Raw genomic sequence first — 21,752 nt, forward strand, 5'->3', positions numbered from 1 at the left:
ACCCTGGTTAACAAATATCAATTACTACATCATTAAGTAAATAAAAAATCATTTCACAATGCTTTCTCATGTAAAAGTTGAATGGCCTATTTTGGTATTCGAACTGTGAACTACTGCATGCAAAGTCAAAACTCTAACCACAGGGCAGAGCCTAGATGGCCAACTGAGAGCAGTGAAATCTGAGAGCTCCATAAACTAGTCTAATAATAATATAGGAAAATTTTATTATTTTCAAGTTTAAAACATCAGAAATTTATAGATAAACTACTAAACTACATAAATATCAGTTTTGGTGGAGATATACAAATATTTTCCTGTCAAGTAACTTGGAGATATAATGAATCACTGACTATGAACAACTCAAGGAATTCACAACCAGATGCTGCTTTGAAAAAAGAACTTGAATTGATGACATCTACCTTACAGAAACTATCTTTGAAGATGGATGGCTTTAAGATGCCTTAGAAAACCTCAAATTACATTCTCAAAAACAGACTGAAACTCTTAAGGAACTATTACAGCAACACCATACACAAATAACAAATATAGAAACTTCTCTAAATGACATTGAAGGGAGACTCAAAGAGGAAGAATTCCAAAAAGAATTTCTGCTTAAACAGAATACATGGCTGCTTAACAAAATAGATGACTTAGAAAACAGGGAAAGTAGAAACAACATAAGGATCTTTGGTCTGCCTAAAAACACTGAAGAAGAAGACATTATTTCATTCTTAACCTGGATTCCTGAATTTTTAGACTTGAAAGACAGACATTTTAATTTGAAAGGGCGCATAGAGCACTGAGGAAACCTGCTTCTGACTCAACAAATATTCCACCTAGAGCCATAGTTATAACATTTCTTTCATTTCTGGACAAGAAACTAATATTAAAATCTGCTTGGAGAAAGTCACCCTTAAAATACAATCAAAGCCTGATAAGGTTTGACAGTGATTATTCTTCCAGAATACCAGAACAAAGGAAACATTCTGGCCAATAATAAAACTGATGAAGCAAAACAACATTAAAGCACAGCTGGCCTTTCCAGCCAAGATAAAAATACTTTTTCTCAATGAGATGAGAACCTTTAATGACGTAGACAAAGCTACTATATTCATCAAAAACAACAATATAGTGTCTATCCCAGAAGAAATGGAATGGATGGCCCCTACTCTTAAAAGAATAAAAGAAACAAATCCTTGGACTGATGCTAGAAAGAAGAAACAACAAAAATGATTCCAAGATAGCTGTTCTCAAAAAATAACTCTTACAACTACATCTCAAAGTATCAACTGATATGGTACATCACTTGTTATCTGTTTTTATTTTTGAAAAAAAGGAGGGTCTCTTAAACAACTGAGAAACAGTAATGATTTAGTCAATATGTTCAAGGATTCCAGTAATTCTTCAAAAACAAAGGTAGGTCAAGATAGGTTACTGTTTATATTATATATAATCCAAACAAAGCAACATATAATACAAACATAGATGTTTCTATTCCCCTACTTGAACTCAGTGAATACTTATCTTGTTCATTTTTCATTGATTTTACTTATAATAATTTAAGTAATTAATTAACTAATTCAACAAGGTACCATTCATCAGACTCAAATGTAAGAAATTAACATCAGATATAATAGCAATAACAGCAGAGTGTTTTAAAAAATGCTGTCATGGAGACTAATGCCTTCTTCAATTAAAGTATGATTTAGAAATGTCATGTATATCCTGGTTGAGTAATAGTAGCAAGCTCTTAGTACAAATGCCATCATTATTCTGTTTAAATATAGGTATTATCAATTATGGCCGGTATCACAGTTATGAGTGCTATTTGATCCAATCCTGATATGGTGTGCATGGATGCAGCTGTGTCTGGCAGCTAGTACAAATGTCATTATTATTCTGTCTAAACATAGCTAATATCAATTATGGCAGATATCATAGCTTTGAGTGCTGTTTGATTAAGCCTGACATGGTGGGTGTGGATGCAGCAGTGTCTGGCAGCTGTTGTATGTTGCCATTTTTGTCTCCAGGAAGCTGTGGGTTGCAACTTGTGATCAATGTTTACTGATGCTTGTGTATTAGAAAGAGACATGTGGTGTTTTAGCCTAGATTCAGGGATAGGTGGTGGATAAAACTGTGATTTGGGATATTTTGGCAGAGAATAATTTGTTTATACATCTGCTGAATGAGAGGTGGGAAGGCTGGAAGAATGTATTATCTCCTCTTGTGATGGCTTGTTTGGAGGTTTTTTTTATCTATTTGCTCTCTGTTCTTTTCCTGGCTGCTGCCTCACTGAAACGGAAAGAATTTAGGCTTGAAGTTGCTGTGAAGTGAAGCTTTGCTTCAAGTGCATCGTGGGCCTCTGGTAAGCAGTACACAGACGCACTAACAGAAACAGACGTTCCCAGGTTGCTATGGCAACGAATACAGAGTGATGATAATGCGTAATGGCTCTGAGGAGCCTCTGAGATGATTCTTGGCAATGTTTTTGGTTTAAAAAAAATATATATATATATATATATATATATATATATATATATATATATACATATATAATAAAAGGGCTGTTTTAAACCACATTTACACATATTGATGGTCTCCCAACACTTTGTTTAGCTCATTAAGTTGATTCTTGATAAAAAAAAATAATAAGTGCAATTTTATATTTAAAATGTATTTTGGTCCAAACACATTAAGGACTTACGTAAGAGTGGAAGTCTGAGTTATTGTGAAAGACTAAGAGCACTTGGTCTTGTGCAGTACCCTTTGCAGTGGTCTGGGAGGTGATCTTGCTCGGACGTGTTGGGCATATGGGAATAGCTGATTCTAGGGGTGTTTGGGGTTGCTGGGAAGTGCTAGATAGTCATCAGATTTTCTTCATGGAAATATCTGTGGGAGTGGAACGTGTTTTGAGTGGTTCACTGGCAGAGTGGCCACTGCATGGAACAGGCTGGTAAAATGGAACAGGACAAATATTGGTTTGGATATTTTAGGAACAGCCTGGAAACACACCGCATGAGCTAGTGAATGGTATTCTGGCAAAAATGCATGGGTATTGTTGCCCGTGCTTTAAGTACTGATATGTGTCCATGTAAGGATAGAAATATACTTTTAACAAATAAGAAACTAGAAGGGTCTCATAATTTAAAGTCTATGGACTGTATAAACATGCTTGGAAGGAGCTGATAATAAGAATAAGCATTACAGCTTGTGGTCTCTCAAATAACTAAGCAACAGCCAAAAAAAAAAAAAAGCACACAATAGTTATATAATGTACGCTTTTAGTAAATTTAAACATAAAATATATAATTGTCATATAAGATGAAGCAGTCTGCTGAATTTAGATATTAAAGACAGGATTTAATAACATGGGCTTGTGTATAATAACACTACTGTTTTAACTTGTCATAAATGATATACACTACATTGAAGATCAAGGGGAAGCATGGTGATTTTCTTATATAAGTAAATATGCATAACAAGTCGTGTAATTCCTTTAACTTGAATTGTAGTTTTTGTAACAAATCTTGACCATATATAATACGTAAGCAGTTACGAAGGTATCTAATGTTTATTTATGATGTCAAACTGACAAAGTTATTCAAGAGAAACAATAGAAGCCTGAACTTGAAATGTCACAGAATGTAACAATCATATTCTGAACAAATAGTATTAAATTGACAATAGACACTCAGTTTAATAACATTGGCTTGTGTATAATAATATAGGGGACTGTGCCCCCCACACCCCCTCTACTTAAATATACCAACTCCAAGACTGCGCTACAGTGTAGTGAAAGGGAAATTTCCCATTTCCGCACTGTAGTGCACTGATGTGTGATCTCAGAGTTGGTATATTTAAGTAGCAGGGGTGCTTGCACCCCTGCTAAAACCCTTTTCTTAATTTTTGTTTTCTTTATTTTGTTTTTATTACATTTTTGAACATTTGAATGTTTGATCTCTAAAGGTCGACCTTTAGAGATTTGAACATTTAAATGTTCGTTGATGTAATATAGACCCCATAATACTTAGGCTGTTACCAATGTAACTAATGTTTTATACATGAGATCAAACTGACAAAGTTGTTCAAGGGAAACAATAGAAGCCTGAATTAGGAATGCCACAGAATGTAGCAATCACATTCTGAACAAATAGTATTAAATTGACAATAATCACTCAGTTTAACCTTTGCCGAATATACAAAATAGAATGTTGCCATTCAAATCTAAAAACTTTCAGTATATGCCATAAAATGGCAATTTATGAATATGGAAAGGGAACTTGTAATCATTAATCACAATAAGTGAATTTGTTGTTTTTAACCTATAATTTCACTCATTTTATAATAAGAAATGACAGATATGAAAATTCTTAATATGTAGGAAATGGGGGGAAGTGGGATGCACTTATAATTAAAATGCACTAACTTTCATCAATATTCACATAAAACAAACTTGATGCTTTAAGTAAGTTATCCACAAAGTGATTACTTAAATTCTGGCAAGCAATGAAATATAACTTCTGATATATCCAGTAAAATACATTGTATTATAAACATTAGGTATAATATTATTACCACCTATTTGTATTAAGTAATAAGTTTTGAAAAACTTCATCAATAAGGGTGAATATGTTAAATAACTGTGTGCTATAATCCTTTACTGAAGTTTTATATATGATACATCCTAATTTACTATGATTGCATTGCTTGTCATCTTTCTTTCATGTAAATATTAATTGCTTATACAATAAGTAGACATTTACATTGCATTAGAATTTTGACTAATTTACAATAGTACTATATCTGTTCAAAATTATATAAATATTGCTTATTCCTATTACAGATATTCTTCATATGATAAGTCAATCTATGGAGCTCAGATGTTCTGGATTGTCATGGTATGAGTGATAATCTGATAGACTTAGGTTTATCCATCAGATTAGGAATGATGTTCACTCCATGGCTAGTGCTGATCTTAGTTTTGTTAACATTTATTAATTTAAATTTGTTATTTCACAAAAAAACATTTTTAGTATGCCTGACCAAAACATTACTTTATTGGTAAACACTCAAAGTATAAAACTGATAATTTCCTTTAAAAGCTCAAACACATACTTTATAGTTATCAGAGGAAAATGTTTAATAGTCACAATAAAACAAAAAAATGCACAGTCTAAATAACCTAAGATGGATTTAACTGTATTATCTTTAAATACCAATGGCTTAAACAATCCTAGCATGAGATCAAATCTACTGAAATATTTAAAATTGAACAAAGCACCAATTGTCTTTCTTCAAGAAACTAATTTCAAAACAAATGACAATTACAAATGGAATCCTAAGGAACATACGATATTGGCACAATCCACTTATAAGACAAGACAAAAGGGGTAACAATTTTATGGGAAACAAATGTGATTAACCCAGAAATCATTTATACGTATGAAGATAAAAAAGGCCTTATGGCATTAGTAATAGTTAAATATAATAACAGAATATGAACCCTAGCCAATCTATACTGGTTCTCAGGCATTGGAACAGGAACTGTTAAAAAACACTTGGATTTCATTTCCAATAATTATAAAGGCAACTTAATATTAGGAGGAGATATTAACTGTATATTTGGTATTTCTGAAACTACAAATGAAAGACCACTGCATACATCTGCTGTATCAAAAGATTTAAACAAGTGGGCAGAATCATTTCATCTTGAAGATACTTTCAAATTTAAAGAATATAAAATCTTTGTTGTTTTCTTGTCAAGATCACAGATTTGTTACCCAAACTAGAATAGATAAAATATTTGCTGCCCATGACTTACACTCTAAAATTATTCATTTCTCAATCACTCCCTGCCCCTTTTCAGACCACAATTCATTGATACTAAAGCTTCAAAATGGGTACAAACCATTAATCTTTAACTCAAGAATTCCAGCATATATAACTAAAATTAAAGAGTTCAATCCCTGGTTATTATCTGAATTACAGTTCTTCATAGATATTAATTACATCACAGAGATAAATAAAATAATGATATGGGACTCATTAAAACTTACATATATGGTAAAACCCTAACTTGGTATAAAAAAATCAGAGACTGGGATTCTGAATTACTAGAGCTACTTTTGTCAACTTTTGTCAGTAAAAGCTGAAAAAAATCAAAATAATTTGGAGATGAAAAAGAAAGTAGAAATATTAAACAATAAATGCAATGAAATTCTAACACATAAAACTAGTTTAGCTTTAAAAAAACTAAAAATTAATACCTTGGCCACATCTTTCAAATATCTACCTGATTTATCCACAAAAATTAAAATACAATCAAAAGTTAATGACATTAAAAGTATCTTCCATGAAAAGAAAGGGAAAAATGTCTTGAATATAGGTGACATTATCGATGCCTATAGAAATCACTATATGGAACATTTCCAAAAAGAAAATATACATATTGATCAATTAAATCTAGATTAAATATTTTCTAATATAAAAAAGCCCAGAAAAATTAAAACTAGATCTGCAAGTACCCATAGCCTACAAAGAAATTACTGATACAATAAAAGAGGGTAAAAATAATAAAGCTCCAGGTATAGATGGCATAAGTATGGAAATATATAAACTTTTTCCTTCAAAGATACTATCCCTCTTCCATAAAACTCTATTAGAAATTCAGTCACAAGCTTTAATACCACCCTCTTGGAAATATTCCTTAATCACACCAATCCTAAAGGAAAACAAATCCCCAAACCCTTGTACCTCATATAGACCTATATCATTATTAAATAATGACTATAAGATATTTATGACAATATTAACTAACAGAATGAAAATACCACTTTCCAAAACAATAAATGATGATCAAACTGGATTTATATATCATAGACACACATGACAATACTAAAAGGATAATTTCTCTTATAGATTATGTTAATAAAGAAAATAAAGAAATGCTCATAATTGGCTTAGATATAGAGAAATACTGATTCCCTAAATTGGGATGCTATTTGAATTTCCTGCATCCTTTGTTTATACAAATAATTTAGCGTATGTCAAGTTAGGTCCTTTTACCTCTGATTATATACATATAACAAAAGGCACTAAACAGCAATGACCCATGTCACCTATTCTGTTTGCTCTGGCTATTGAAATATTGGCAGATTAAATTAGCAAAAATATAAAAATCAAAGGAATAGATGTTTATGAATAATACAATTCTAAAATAATGCTATTTGCTGATGACATATTACTAATATTATCTAATACAAAAGATACATTAGAAGAATTAGATATATTAATTGACAAATTTCACATGACTTCAGGACTCCATTTCAATAAATCAAAATCAAAAATTGTATTTTTAAATAAAAAAAAGAACTGCAGACTAAGGGGGGATCACATCACAGGGAAACAAGAATTTACATTAAAATATCTAGGAATTGAGTTATGCAAGGATAATAATGAATTAGTTTCAAAAAACTACAATAACATCATCAATACAATTGAAATCTCTATGGAAAATGGAACAAAACAATATTAACATTTGAAGATAGAATACAGTTAATAAAAATGGTTTTAATGTCCAAGATCCTATATATAGCCTTGGCAATACAACTGTTACCAGAAATGAATATACTTAATGAAATAAATTCATGCCTAATAAAATGTTTATGGTTTCCCAAAAGAAACAGAATAGCTTTAATACATCATATCAGAATATGGAAACAGGGAGGATTAAACTCTATGATATAGAAACATATATCAAAGCATCAATATCTAAAACAATCTCAGATTGGATACATCCAAATTACTCTGCAAATTGAAAAGAATTACTAACTGTAATATCAATAAATGAATTTGATTTACAAAAAAATTTCAAATAGATAAAAACAATTTGCCATGGCACATATGTATTAGTATGCAATATAACATAACTAAACCCACTCAAACTCATATGATTAATTATTATATTGACTACTTTAGGTAAATTATTAATGCAAATATAAATTTAAAAATCTGGTTTGATATTTTAACACCATTTATAGTCACCAAGAACTTTCCATATAAAATATATAGAGAAATTATTAATTTCTGGGAACAGCAAAGATTTGTTTGTTGGCTCCAGTGTATCAAAGAACTAAAAGTTTTAGATATGCAAGTAATAAAAACAGCATACAAAATTCCACAACAGGGCTGGCCAACTTTGCAGAGTATTCTGTCATATTCATAAGATTTAAGTAGAATAATTAACAATTCTTCATTTAAAGAAATACCTAAATTTACGAAATACATATATGAAATCATATATAATGACTTTGACATGGAAAACAGTATTTCAAAATTTTACAAAATATTGATAAACTATAAAACAACACCCAAAACCTCATATTGGAAATATATAACAAAATGACACTCAATACAGTTAACTGAAGATATTAAAAAAATCTTATTATCGATAAAATATACATCCTTTACACAATTCTGCCAAGTTTTTAGTTGGAAATGCTTGCATAGAGCATTCTTAACCCCAGATAGAATCAATAAAATTACTTCTTCCATAAAAGGAATATGTTGGAGATGTGAGCAAGTACACAATGCAGATTGGAACCACATTTTCTTTGACTGTGTTAAAATTAAGCCATTTTGGAATGATATTAATAACTTTCTATAAGCTTTATTTAATGAATCATTTTATTTAACTAAAGCTCTTGTATTATTAAATGTGAATGAAGGTCCTCATTTGAATAGGTCAAACATGTATCTAGTGTGAACTATACTTGCAATTTCAAGGAAGTGTATAACAAGAAGATGGAATACAAACAAAATACCAACTTTGGAAGACTTCTACAGCCTACTGAAGACCACAGCATTATTGGAAATTAAAATTAAAAAACTAAGAATTTATCCAAAGCCATTTATAAACAACCCTTGGGGAAAGTCTTTTCATTGATTGACAGTATACAATAATTGATCAGACACTCTGATAATGGATTGGACATACTTATAAAGTAACTGTATACATTAAGATCTGTTATAGTGTCAGGCTAATGTAAATAGTGTACATAGTTATTTAAGATGTTATGTATAAATACTATGGAATTCATTCAAATGTATTTGAAAAATAAAAAAAAAATTTTGAGAGAAAAAACTCTAACCACTACGCTAAGTCAGAATTTGGGAATTTAGCTATACATTTCTATATAGCTCTTACAAGACATTTAAGCACTGCTGAGCAAAGCATGACAGTGTGCAAACCCACTCAACTACACTTAAACTTCAGGTCTATATTAGAACCACAAAAGCTCATTTAAGCGAATACGTAAACATCGACACATATTGCATGAACCGCGAGTACACCGAATGCCCAAAACTGTGAAATTCAAAATCTCGAATTGGCATAGTTGGCCCGTCTGTGGTATAGCTCCGTAAGGTAAGTGTGAGATTGTTATGGACCTTAGGGTTAGGGTGTGGGGTTAAGTTAAGTGCATAGATAGTAATGTATGTAAGGCTTAGTGTAGGGTTAGAAGTAGGATTTCGGTTGGTGTATGTATGTGGTTTATTATGTAGCAAGTGGTGGGGTTGGCCAAGTATGCCGGTTTGAGATTTTGAATTTCCCGGTTTCGGGCGTTCGGTGTACTCATGGTTCGCGCAATATGTGTCAACGCTTACATATTTGTTTAAATGGGCTTTTGCGGTTCTAATATAGACCCTTAAACTTCACATATAAATAAAAAAAAATAGATATAAGTATTTTAAATAGATATTTCTCACAATTTATATATCAGTTGCGGGCCACATTCTCTTCATGACACTGTAATTCAAAAGCTGTTAGTCTATCAACTTTTTAAGTTTGTAAAGGCAATATTTAAAATGTTCCCCTATTGTTAACCCTTTGTCCTGCTTTTATTTCAAAGCTTTGGCCAGATTTGTTGCTCTAGGGGGTTGACAGGTGAATGTCTGAGTACACTATTTAACTATAAAGTGGTGTACGGCACTTTGACAATGCAGGGGGAGTGTTACAGTTCCTGTCTCACACCCCCTGGATTGCATTCCATTCACAGATCTCTTTTTCAGTGTCCGCAGACATTAAGATTCTAAAATGCCATACGGCACTTTGACAATGCAGGGGGTGTGTTACAATTCCTGTAACAAACCTCCTGCATTGCATTCCATTAACAGATCTCCTATTCAGTGTCTGCAGACACTGTTAGGATTCTAAAGTGCCATACTGCACTTTGACAGTGCAGTGGGGGTGTTATAGTTCCTGTCACACACCTCCTGCATTGCTTCTCATTTACAATCCTGCTTACAGTGTCTGCAGACACTGAAAGGATTGTAAAGTGCCGGACTGCACTTTAACAGTGCAGGGGTCATGTTACAGATCTGCAAACACTACTGCAACACGCCCCCTGCACTCATTCAATATCCATGTCTGCAGATACGTCTCAGTAGCATGCCTTCATTAATATGTAAGGTGCGCTGCTGAGAGGGGGATGCGGACATGGACACCATTCACTCCATGTAGGAATAACACTATTCCTACATGGAGTTTATTGAATCCTGGCCTATATATTTAAAAGTTAATTCAGTAATGCATTACAATGATTTTCAAATCCTTTTGAAGGAAATGTAAAAGAAAAATGTTACTAAAGTAAATAAAAGTAGGGATAAATGTCTTGTAATGAGTAGAAAGGATATCAGTATATTACTAAAGGAGCTGACATTCAGTGACTAAGGCATAGGTTAAGCATGTTAAATTTATTGAATGGTATGTACATGGGCTTGAGATCTAATAGGTAGAGAACATTTGGTCTAAAAATGAGGATCAATTTTTCTAACCCTTTGTTCTGACTTTTACTTTCCAGAGTTATTATATTTTCTAAATATTCAGACACTGAATGATATGAGCATGGGACTAGCTAGCAATGGTTTTTACATTTGACAAACACAAAAGTACTACATCCTCAGTGTAGAACCTGGCGAAACCAAAAAGGCATCCAACGAGCAACACCGGATGTAAAAACTTTTAATAATTTTGAAGCACTTTTCGTCTGCAAAGTGTGCAGACTTCCTCAGAAAAACATTTAGCCATAAGTACGACTCCCCCAGCAAGTTCACTCCATCATCCTCTTAAAATAAAAATAAGTTACACTCACTAACTGAAAATCTTAAAACTTCCTATGAACTGTCCACATACAACCACGTGTTGTTGAGTGGCTTACTAGTGTTAGGTATATATAATTAAAAAATAAATAAGCAGTCGGTGAAAAATCATTAAGTTACACTCAAAAATGAACTAACAGAGGTAACCTAAACCACATCTACTAGTTATAGAATACTACTCTTAAGTAGTTCCATTAACAAACATGTGTACGTACAAATAGTATATAATTGCAAAATTAATCCAAAATTAATTTGTACGTACCAGAGTTACATATTACTCTATTAATGTATATTAATTCTAAAACTACTATTACAAATTAAAGAATTACATTCAGTGACACTTGTAACACCATGTTTACACTGTGTATAAAACCAGTTATTTAAATTGTGTTGTGGTGTTGTGATGTGAGACCATCACTAAGTCATCTCTGCAAACTTCTAAGTTTTAAAACACTGCTAATTGAGCATGATTCGTTCAACCCTGGAAATAAGTATGCATTTAGTCTAATTTGCCATTTAAGTTCTGATTCTTCTAGTAAGAGAGGTAGTGGGGCACCTCTCTTGTTTTCAAGTATTCGGTCGATAACCAAAAACTTGAAGCTGTGTTCATTATGACTACAAATGTGTTTGGCCAATGCATGTATTTTTTAAGTATATATACCTATCACTAGTAAGCCACTCAACAACACGTGGTTGTATGTGGACAGTTCATAGGAAGTTTTAAGATTTTCAGTTAGGGATTGTAATTTATTTTTATTTTAAGAGGATGATGGAGTGAACTTGCTGGGGGAGTCGTACTTATGGCTATTTATGGTTTAATTGCTTAACTTTAAATTGCTTGTTAAACTGATTGTTTTTACCAATTAGCCAATTGTAATTATTTGAACTCCTTTATAAGGAATGGTTGAAACTCTTTTAAATGTTTTTCTGAGGAAGTCTGCACACTTTGCAGATGAAAAGCGCTTCAAAATTATTAAAAGTTTTTACATTCGGTGTTGCTCGTTGGATGCCTTTTTGGTTTTGCCAGGTTCTACACTGAGGATTTAGTAGTTTTTTGTCTTATTTGTGTTTTTGAAGTATTTATGGCTTCAGGATCTGCCGTTAGCCCGAGCGGCTTTTCAGTGAATGCAACACCCGAACTTCTGAGGAGCTGTGATAGTGCTGCAGTTGCGGCACCAGCTTTACCAAACTCTACGAACAACGTCCTGTTACTTGACTCCCTCTTAAAAAGAATGGACTCCCTGTGTGCCAGATTAGACCATCTCGACACACAGCAACGGGCATTGAAGGACTTGTTACATCCTTCCATGGACTGCAATTCCAGTAGCAATATGGTGCGGCTCGTTACCAACACAGGGGTGAGTTCACCTCCGATGCCAACTGAAGGTGACCCTGTAACTTTAAACCTTAGTTCCAATTTACGGAACAAACCAATGGAGCCTGGCTTATCTAACGAAGACATTATGGGTGCTGCTGTCAATGCAGCCCCGGATTTAGGTGCTCAACAAACTGACAATAACTTGATTTCTAATTTGCATTATGGAACACAAGTACAAAGAAATATTGTAACTGGGCCTGATGACAGCAATCACACAGGTTTACCATTATTGGACAACTGGCTAGCTGAGGGCTTCATTTCTTGTCTACCTCCGAATTCGAACAGTCAAGAACTCGGACTAAACAGAGGTAATAATTTAGAAGTTAACTCTGCTCCAGACATTGTGTCTAAACTTAAAACCTTTGATAACTTGGTGGTAAAACTTAGGAAATTACAGCTGGAAATTTCCTATTTTCGTGAATGCTTGGCACGAAAAATTGTATTTAAAGGTTTAAGGCATTTTCAGTTTCCAACAGGGTTGGTATCCACCTCTGTTTTTCACTATGAACTAATTACATTATTTGATCGGCAAGGTGCCGAACTACTTGAATTAATTATTAAACATTACTCTGTGTGGGTGAATGATTTGAGTAAACAAGTGTTAAATTTGGATTCAAACATTAAACTGCATAATGAATTTGCAAGATATAAGTATGAATTCAGTCGTACATTTAACAGCATAGACCAATATTTGGAGAAACTTAAATGTAGCAAAGTAAAGAAGCTTGAACGCGACTGTAAAGCTTATGGGGAAGGCACTGCCTACCCCACTCCATCAGTGTCACAAATCTGGCAAGGTTCGCTTGATTTACCAAAACGGCCTATAGACAGTAATGGGGTTCTCTTGCCAAACAATTCAAATATAAACACTAAGCGTCAACCTAATTCTAATGACACAGCACAGGGTACTAATGGCAGTTCGGACAATACTAACATCCAATTTGAGCCAGACGTTAGGAGGAGTGAAAGACTTCAGAACCGGAATCAATATCACAACAACGAAGGGCAGCAGAATTCTAACCAGAATTTGCGGGACAGCAGCCGATCAGGGGCTATTCCCAAACAACGAAACAACTTTTATTCAAACCAAACTGAACAAACAGAAGTCCAGAAAATGCAGAACTTGACAAATCCCCCTGATAGTATCAGGAGTATTCTTGTGGGTTTCTCTGAACACTGCCTTGATTATGACAGTTACCATATGAGTGAGAATATGAATCAAACTAATGTTGACTCTTTAGCCCAACTTGTTGTAAACAATGACGAAGAAGATGTCCCTTTCATGTGTACGGATGTAACACCTGTTATTATTATGAACTCTACTGGTGACTTTAAAGTTTATAATTTTTCCTCTGTTTCAATTTCTATTGCTATAGCTGACTTTTTGTCCAAAGGACACACATATGCTCCTAAACAAAAGTTTGATATTGTGAGAGCTATTTTGGACGTTAAGGTTTACACACGGAAATTGAACTTTAACTTGATGTTAGGAGGTAGTTTGGACAATATGCACACCAATTCATTTTGAGTCCTTAGTACTTATAATCCTCCGTTACACCCATTAATACAAACTTTTGAACAGATGTGTGAACTGGATTTAAGACGGAGATTTGACTACCCTTTGGTAACATCAATGACCATACTAGTAAAAAAGAACAGGACCACATAGAGTACATTAAGACACATAACATTCGGATTTGTAAACCAGACAAGGGTGGTGGTGTAGTAATATTTGACAACAATGAATATTTTGAACGTATGTTAAAACTCTTGAATAACACCTCATATGAACTTAGTTCTAGATCTGAAGTTAATAGGGCATACATTACCATCAGAAACAGCATTGAAGACATGTTCAGTGAGGGTAGAATACACCAAGAATTTTACAACTTTATGACTACCTCATTCCCTAGGTTCCCATACCTGTTTGGTATACCTAAAATCCATAAGAACTTGGAGAATCCCCCTATGCGACCATTAGTGGATGGACGTGGTTCCCCAACTTATTCATGTGCCAAGATTATGGATTCTGTCTTGCAAAAATACTTGTTATTTGAACACCGGATATGTAAAGACTCATGGTCTTTCTTAGGGAAGATAGACGAGATTGAGTTTGACACTAGCCACAACTTCCTTATGGTTGATGTAAGGGACCTGTACACATGTATTCCTCAAGATACAGGAATAGAATGGGTGAGCTTTATGTTGAAGAAAAATGGAGCCACTGTCGGAGAAATCTCCCTTGTTATTGAACTTCTTGAAATAATACTGTTTAACAACTACTTTATGTTAGGTGACAACTTCTACTTACAGAAAGTTGGTATTGCCATGGGCTCCCCTTGTGGGGCCAGTATAGCCAATTTGGTTATGGCCCACTGGGAGAGAGAGAGAATGTCTTTTCTAATGACACACTGATGACACATATAGCGTTTTACACACACTATTTAGACAATATCTTTATCCTTCTTAAGGGTGACGATATGGTTGGCAACATGTTGTTAGACTCGTTTAATACTTCTACTGACTTTCTATGCTTCACCTCAACATACAGCAATGAAGCCATTGCCTACCTTGATATTTGGCTGGCTAAAAACACTGAGTTAAAAAGTTATGTGGCTTGCGTCCATCGTAAAAATACATACTCAAACTCCTTTTTACACTTCACTAGTTGCCACCCTAGCTTTCAGAAACGCTCAGCTGTTAAAGGACAACTAGTCAGGGCAGCTCGTATAGTGAGATTGAATGATGACTTTCACCGAGAGTGTGAATTATTAAAGAGTATGTTTTTACATAGAGGTTACCCATCAACCCTTATTGACAACTTGATTAATGAAGTTAGGAACAAAAGGTTGAATGGGACTTACAAACCAATATTAAACATCAAACCAGCTGTATTAGAGAGTGGTGTTAACGTAGAAGTCACAAACACGCCTGAACTGATTTGTCCACTCAGTGTGATTAATAAAACTGAGAACCGGGGACCTAGGCTTATTATGACATACGACATGTACAGTTATTACTGTACTGACATCATGAGTAAGAATTGGGGTTTATTTAAAAGTAACCCCATAGTTTACACTAAAGTAGGAGTGCGTCCAGAGGTAACTTTTAGGAAAGGGAAAAACTTGAAAGTGATTTTAAAACAACCCAGTGTCACTTTACCAAGGACACCTGGCATGTTTAAATGCCAAAATTGTAACCAGTGTAAGTACATTGCAGAAAGTAACAGATTTGTCATGCAACATAAGGAATATAAATTGAAATGTAGAGCCTGTTGCAACTCAAAAATAGTTGTTTACCTTGCTTTGTGCCAGAAGTGCCCCGCGTTTTACGTAGGTAAAACGGAACGGAGATTAAGTGAAAGAGTATATGAGCACCAGTATACCATTATGAAGAAGAAACAAGAGAATGCATTGGCCAAACACATTTGTAGTCATAATGAACACAGCTTCAAGTTTTTGGTTATCGACCAAATACTTGAAAACAAGAGAGGTGCCCCACTACCTCTGTTACTAGAAGAATCAGAACTTAAATGTCAAATTAAACTAACGCGTACTTATTTCCAGGGTTGAAAGAATCATGCTCAATTAGCAGTGTTTTAAAACTTAGAAGTTTGCAGAGATGACTTAGTGATGGTCTCACATCATAACACCACAACACAATTTAAATAATTGGTTTTATACACAGTGTAAACATGGTGTTACAAGTGTCACTGAATGTAATCCTTTAATTTGTAATAGTAGTTTTAGAATTAATATACATTAATAGAGTAATAAGTAACTCTGGTACGTACAAATTAATTTTGGATTAATTTTGCAATTATATACTGTTTGTACGTACACATGTTTGTTAATGGAACTACTTAAGAGTAGTATTCTATAACTAGTAGATGTGGTTTAGGTTACCTCTGTTAGTTATTTTTCAGTGTAACTTAATGATTTTTCACCGACTGCTTATTTATTTTTTAAGTATATATACCTAACACTAGTAAGAAACTCAACAACACGTGGTTGTGTGTGGACAGTTCATAGGAAGTTTTAAGATTTTCAGTTAGGGATTGTAATTTATTTTTATTTTAAGAGGATGATGGAGTGAACTTGCTGGGGGAGTCGTACTTATGGTTATTTATGGTTTAATTGCTTAACTTTAAATTGCTTGTTAAACTGATTGTTTTTACCAATTAGCCAATTGTAATTATTTGAACTCCTTTATAAGGAATGGTTGAAATTCTTTTAAATGTTTTTCTGAAGAAGTCTGCACACTTTGCAGATGAAAAGCGCTTCAAAATTATTAAAAGTTTTTACATCCAGTGTTGCTCATTGGATGCCTTTTTGGTTTCGCCAGGTTCTACACTGAGGATTTAGTAGTTTTTTGTCTTATTTGTGTTTTCGAAACACAAAAGTAGATGAACGTATGTGATGCACAATACTTTGACATAGTTGTTTTTGAAATGCATCAGTTATATTCAGCCAGTATTCTATTTTAGCGTTTAGAAAGACAGCTTTATAGATTAAGTCTGGGTTTTTATTTATTTATTGTTTATATATTTTCTGTGAGGCTAAATGTTGTCATTGTTAAAATTAAGCAATCAAAAAGCTTGAAGGAAAAGAGAAGACAGTCATTCATAAAAACAGACAAGGATACTTAAAATTATTTCTATTTTCTAACAAATTAAGCAAAATAATTCTGTTTAACAGTGAAAAAATATGAAAAATACTCAGCCTTAAATGAGACGAAGCTCAGTTTCTGTAGTGTGTTGAGATTATCCAATACTCTGTTTGCAAATTCCAAAATATATAGAATGTGAAGAAAATGGGGGCTCCCAAGAGGTGCAGGTTTGTACAGATGTAAATTCTTAAATAATAAACACGACAACCCACTAGTACAAATAGAAGGTGCCCATCTGGATTGTAAATAAGTCCAGTTTGAGTACTAGCTTAAGTTCCCGAAGGCTCTTCTTTCTCTTGGTAGATGGCTGAGTCTATCCATATTTCAAAAGCATTCCCCGGGGAAGGCCAAGGAGAAGATATAGGCAGAATGAGATTCCAGAATAATCATGACAAGGACTATAACATTAAAGTCTCCTATACCAGAGACCTGATGCAGGGGAGTGTAAGGAAAATGTTCTATTGCAACTCTGTATAGCAGCATAAAGGGTCTCCATATGCACAAATGTTTCTCTCTCTGCTGGAAAGAGCCCAGTACATTATATGATGACTAGAGGGGCATACATGAAAAAAAATAGCTTAGATTAATACCCTAAGGTTGTATATGTAAGTTAGCATCCATTCTCATGTTCCAGTGGGTTGTGATCTCATCGCTGGGTAAGTGGTGTTTTTGACTTGTCCTCCGCAGTAGGATCTGGCTACCTTCTATTCTGGAGCACCAAAGGGCTGTAATCTGACCATGCTATCAATTACTGTTTTCATCCTTCCTACTGTAGGACCCATATTAGCATAAATTACAGCTTGTTCAAAGTTGACAAATGAGGTGAAAGAGTTCAAACCCTGTACTTTTGATTTCAAAAAGCAGTACAATTTGGAATTTTGACAGATTATGACTCAATTATGGAGCAAGCAGCATTTTTCTACCAGCCCACATTGCAGGATCAATGTTATTCCCCATTCCAGAGTTTCAACCATCAAATATATATGTGCGTGTGAGCATGTGTGCACGTGCATGTCTTTGTGTGTGTGTGTGTGTGTGTGTGTGTGTGTGTGTGTGTGTGTGTGTGTGTGTGTGTGTGTGTGTCATGGGTGTTATGTGTGTATGGGAACACTATGAAAGCCCAAAACCGCAGAATACCAATGCCCACAATACCAACGCCCAGAAGAACGAAACTTCAGAATCCCGATGGTGAATAATGGAGATTGCCGTATAGTGTATAAAGGTAAGTTTGCCATTCTCCCAAGTGTAGTGTGATCTCGGAGTAGGTATATTTAAGTTAAGGGGGGCGTGGGGGGTGCAGGGGGCTTGCCCCCCTGCATACATGTTGCTATTGCTGGTTTTGGAGTTTTATTTTGTTGTTTTGTTGATTTCAGTATTTTGTAGTTTCGTTCTTCTGGGCGTCGGTATGTTCAGTGTTGGTATTGTGTGGTTTCAGGATTTAGTAGTGAATCCGTGTATATATACCGATACATATATGCCTTACCTTAAGTTGGGAAATGTAACTTATGTCAACAGCTTTTCTGCTTTCTCAATCTGATCAATAGAAAAGCTGTTAATAGGAGTGCAAGATCACTAGAATATCAGGGTTGAGGAATTTGCCCATTCCCAGGAATTGTGAATTGTTGGAGTTGGTATATATACTTAGTGGAGGAGGGACAGGAGGACTTGCCCAATCAAAAACATTATATTTTCTTTGAACATTCCAAAATAATGTCTCAGAGTATGCATTGTGGAACATTAAGGTTTGTTTCTCTTTTGAATGGTCAATGTTTTTTATGTCATGCCGTTTTAGTACATATATATGTGTGTGTGTGTGTGTGTGTGTGTGTGTGTGTGTGTGTGTGTGTGTGTGTGTGTGTGGGTGTGTGTGTGTGTGGGTGTGTGTGTGTACGTATTTATCAGTCTATCTCTGTATGTATATATGTATATGTTTGTTTGTTTGTTTGTGTCTTTCGGCTTTTCCCGGTTAGGGGTCGCCACAGCGGAACTCGGTCCGCTAATGATTGGCAGTAGATTTTTACGTACTAGCTTGCCAGGCCTAACGCACAACCTTCAATGAAGGAACGCCCATTCACGCATGTCACTACATAACTGGAACAATTCAGGCAATCAACAGTGGATGGTCAGTCATGTCTGTCCCTCACTGCCCTCACTTTAGGCTGTTACTTCCTTTTTACTGGGAAAGGAACTCAGGTGAGTTGCACTAGTGTCCATTTGGAAATTTTAGCACAGTGTGCTCCCAAGCATTTGCTCCCAAAGACAAAAGAAGAGAAGAGAAGAGAGAGGAGGCTAAGCCTTACACTACCTATTCCCTTCCCCATGTCAGTTTCAGCAGGTGCCCAAGCCTGTAATCAGTTTAGAGTCAGTTGGATTGCAGTCATGACTTTATCTCAAGAGCTTGCTCATATGCTTGTTATCATCTTAGGGATGAATTACATACATTTCTTAAAGTCTACTGTTTTTGAAAGTCCTGTGAAGACTTTGACATCTTGCAGTTTTTCCAGGTTTTGTCCATTTATTCTATCAGTTCATAAAGACTGATAGGGTATGGCTGCTTCAGTTCAGTACAGACAATTCTAAACTGAAATGATGGAAAAAACAAAAAAAGAAAAAAGAGAGAAAAACAGAAGAGAAGAGTAGAATATAGCCCCATGGAAGAATATATTGATTTAATTGTCATTATGTAGGGATGAACAGCCAATGAAGATGGTGCTATTCAAACAAAAGCTAATCAATAAGGATAATTTGAAGAAATGTAAATAGAAATGACTCAGAGGAATACAAGAGTAGTTAAGGACATAGAACAAAAATGTATGTCGTGCTAACAGTTCTAAAATAGCAGAATGTTATGTAGGAAAAGTGATCATAACTGCCCACATTAAATGCAATGCAATTTCTGGAAAATATGAAGAAAGGGGGTCTGAAATGTGCAACACAATTTGAAATTGGTCTTGGAAATGTATAATAATATAGATCCTCATATCAATGGAATACATAGAGTGAGGTATCCAAGTCAAGACACAGGGCATCCCACATAGATCCTATGTTACTTTCATGAGTACCAAGCAAACAAATTGAAAGCAATCAAAAGACAAAGAAGGATTTCCAATAAAATGCAAGGATAAAAATGTTATCACATTTTGGTAGAGTTATATGAACAGAGGATGGCTTTGACTAGTCTCAAAGATGAAATAATTTATAGAGGGGCCTAGACATGGGCAGTCTTCTCAGTACGCCCTGTTGTCTGGAAAAATCAGTGATATGCATATGCAATAAATTCAGGAGAGGATGCCCAACTCCACATCAAGGAAGTATTCAATGACAGACTCAGAAACAGCTCTATCTGGGCTATTGCAGCTGTGAATTGCCAGCAGTGGCATAAAAAAACAAGAATCAAGTCATAGTGGCCAGTAAATTATCATACAAGAAGCCATTAGAGTATCTGGCAAATACTGCGAGAAGCAGAAAAAAATGGAAAGAGGCAAGCAATGTAAAACCATACATCAGCTAGGATGCTGCTGCAATGGAGGTCAATAACCACAGCTGAAAAAGAGAATCCAGATGACAGAAGGACTTTGAGAGCTGCAATCAACCAGGAAGAGCAGGAAGCCAGTGCCAACCTCTCCTCCATATACTGCTTGAAGTAAAATCCTGACTATGGCTTCTTCTGCCTTTTTCAATAGTTCAGCTCATCCTCCATATCTCTTCATCACTTTTTTCCTATCATCAAAGTATCCACATAAGAATTCCTTTTCCTCCTTTTTTCCTGGCATTTATTTATTGTGCAATCCTAGCTAACTGGGTATGGAGCTACTATAGCTGTGTGATATATTACTAGATTATATTCTACATATTTTCAGTACTCTGCAATTTATTGTGTTATAATATTCATATATGTCTTCTTTTATGCCTGTCCCTTATCTTCCATTGCTGGTCTGAAATGTAGCTCAAACACAAACAATACCTTTCCAATTTCAATGCTGATAAAAAATTAAGAGGCATGTAATTAATGATGTGTGAAAAACTAAACATAATTTAAGATTACTCAGGTCAGGCTAATTTTCTAAGACTGCTCCTCCCCAGATTGCTAAAGTAGGTGTATAAAAAGTGCATTCTGTTTTCCTAGCCTACTTTGATTGCTGCCTCTTTGCATAACCTAATTGTGAGGAGCTGATCTGCATTTTTGTTACTCAGTCCATTAAGAACTTCCTTACCTTGTTTTTCTGATAAGCTAAGGGGCCACATTCTGCAGGCCTGGTTTTAATAATCACAGTCTGTAGTTACTTTATGAGATTTTTAGGAAGTAAATCAAGCACATACTGCTCTTGAGTCACCAATGAAAATGCAAAGCTGAGTCTGGCATACCTTGTGAGTTATTGCGCATTCATTTATTTTGCACATACTGGCTTAATTAAATTCAGGATTACTGGGGAAGCAGCGCCTAGGAATTCACAGAGTGCATGCATACATACACACATACAGGAAGTCTGGAATATCACCATTTTGTTTATAGCATGCCATTTGCATATGACAGGAAACCAGAGCACCC

The sequence above is a fragment of the Protopterus annectens genome, chromosome 11.part0 (genome assembly GCF_019279795.1).
Source record: "Protopterus annectens isolate FY-2018-M chromosome 11.part0, PAN1.0, whole genome shotgun sequence".
Taxonomy (NCBI): domain Eukaryota; kingdom Metazoa; phylum Chordata; order Ceratodontiformes; family Protopteridae; genus Protopterus; species Protopterus annectens.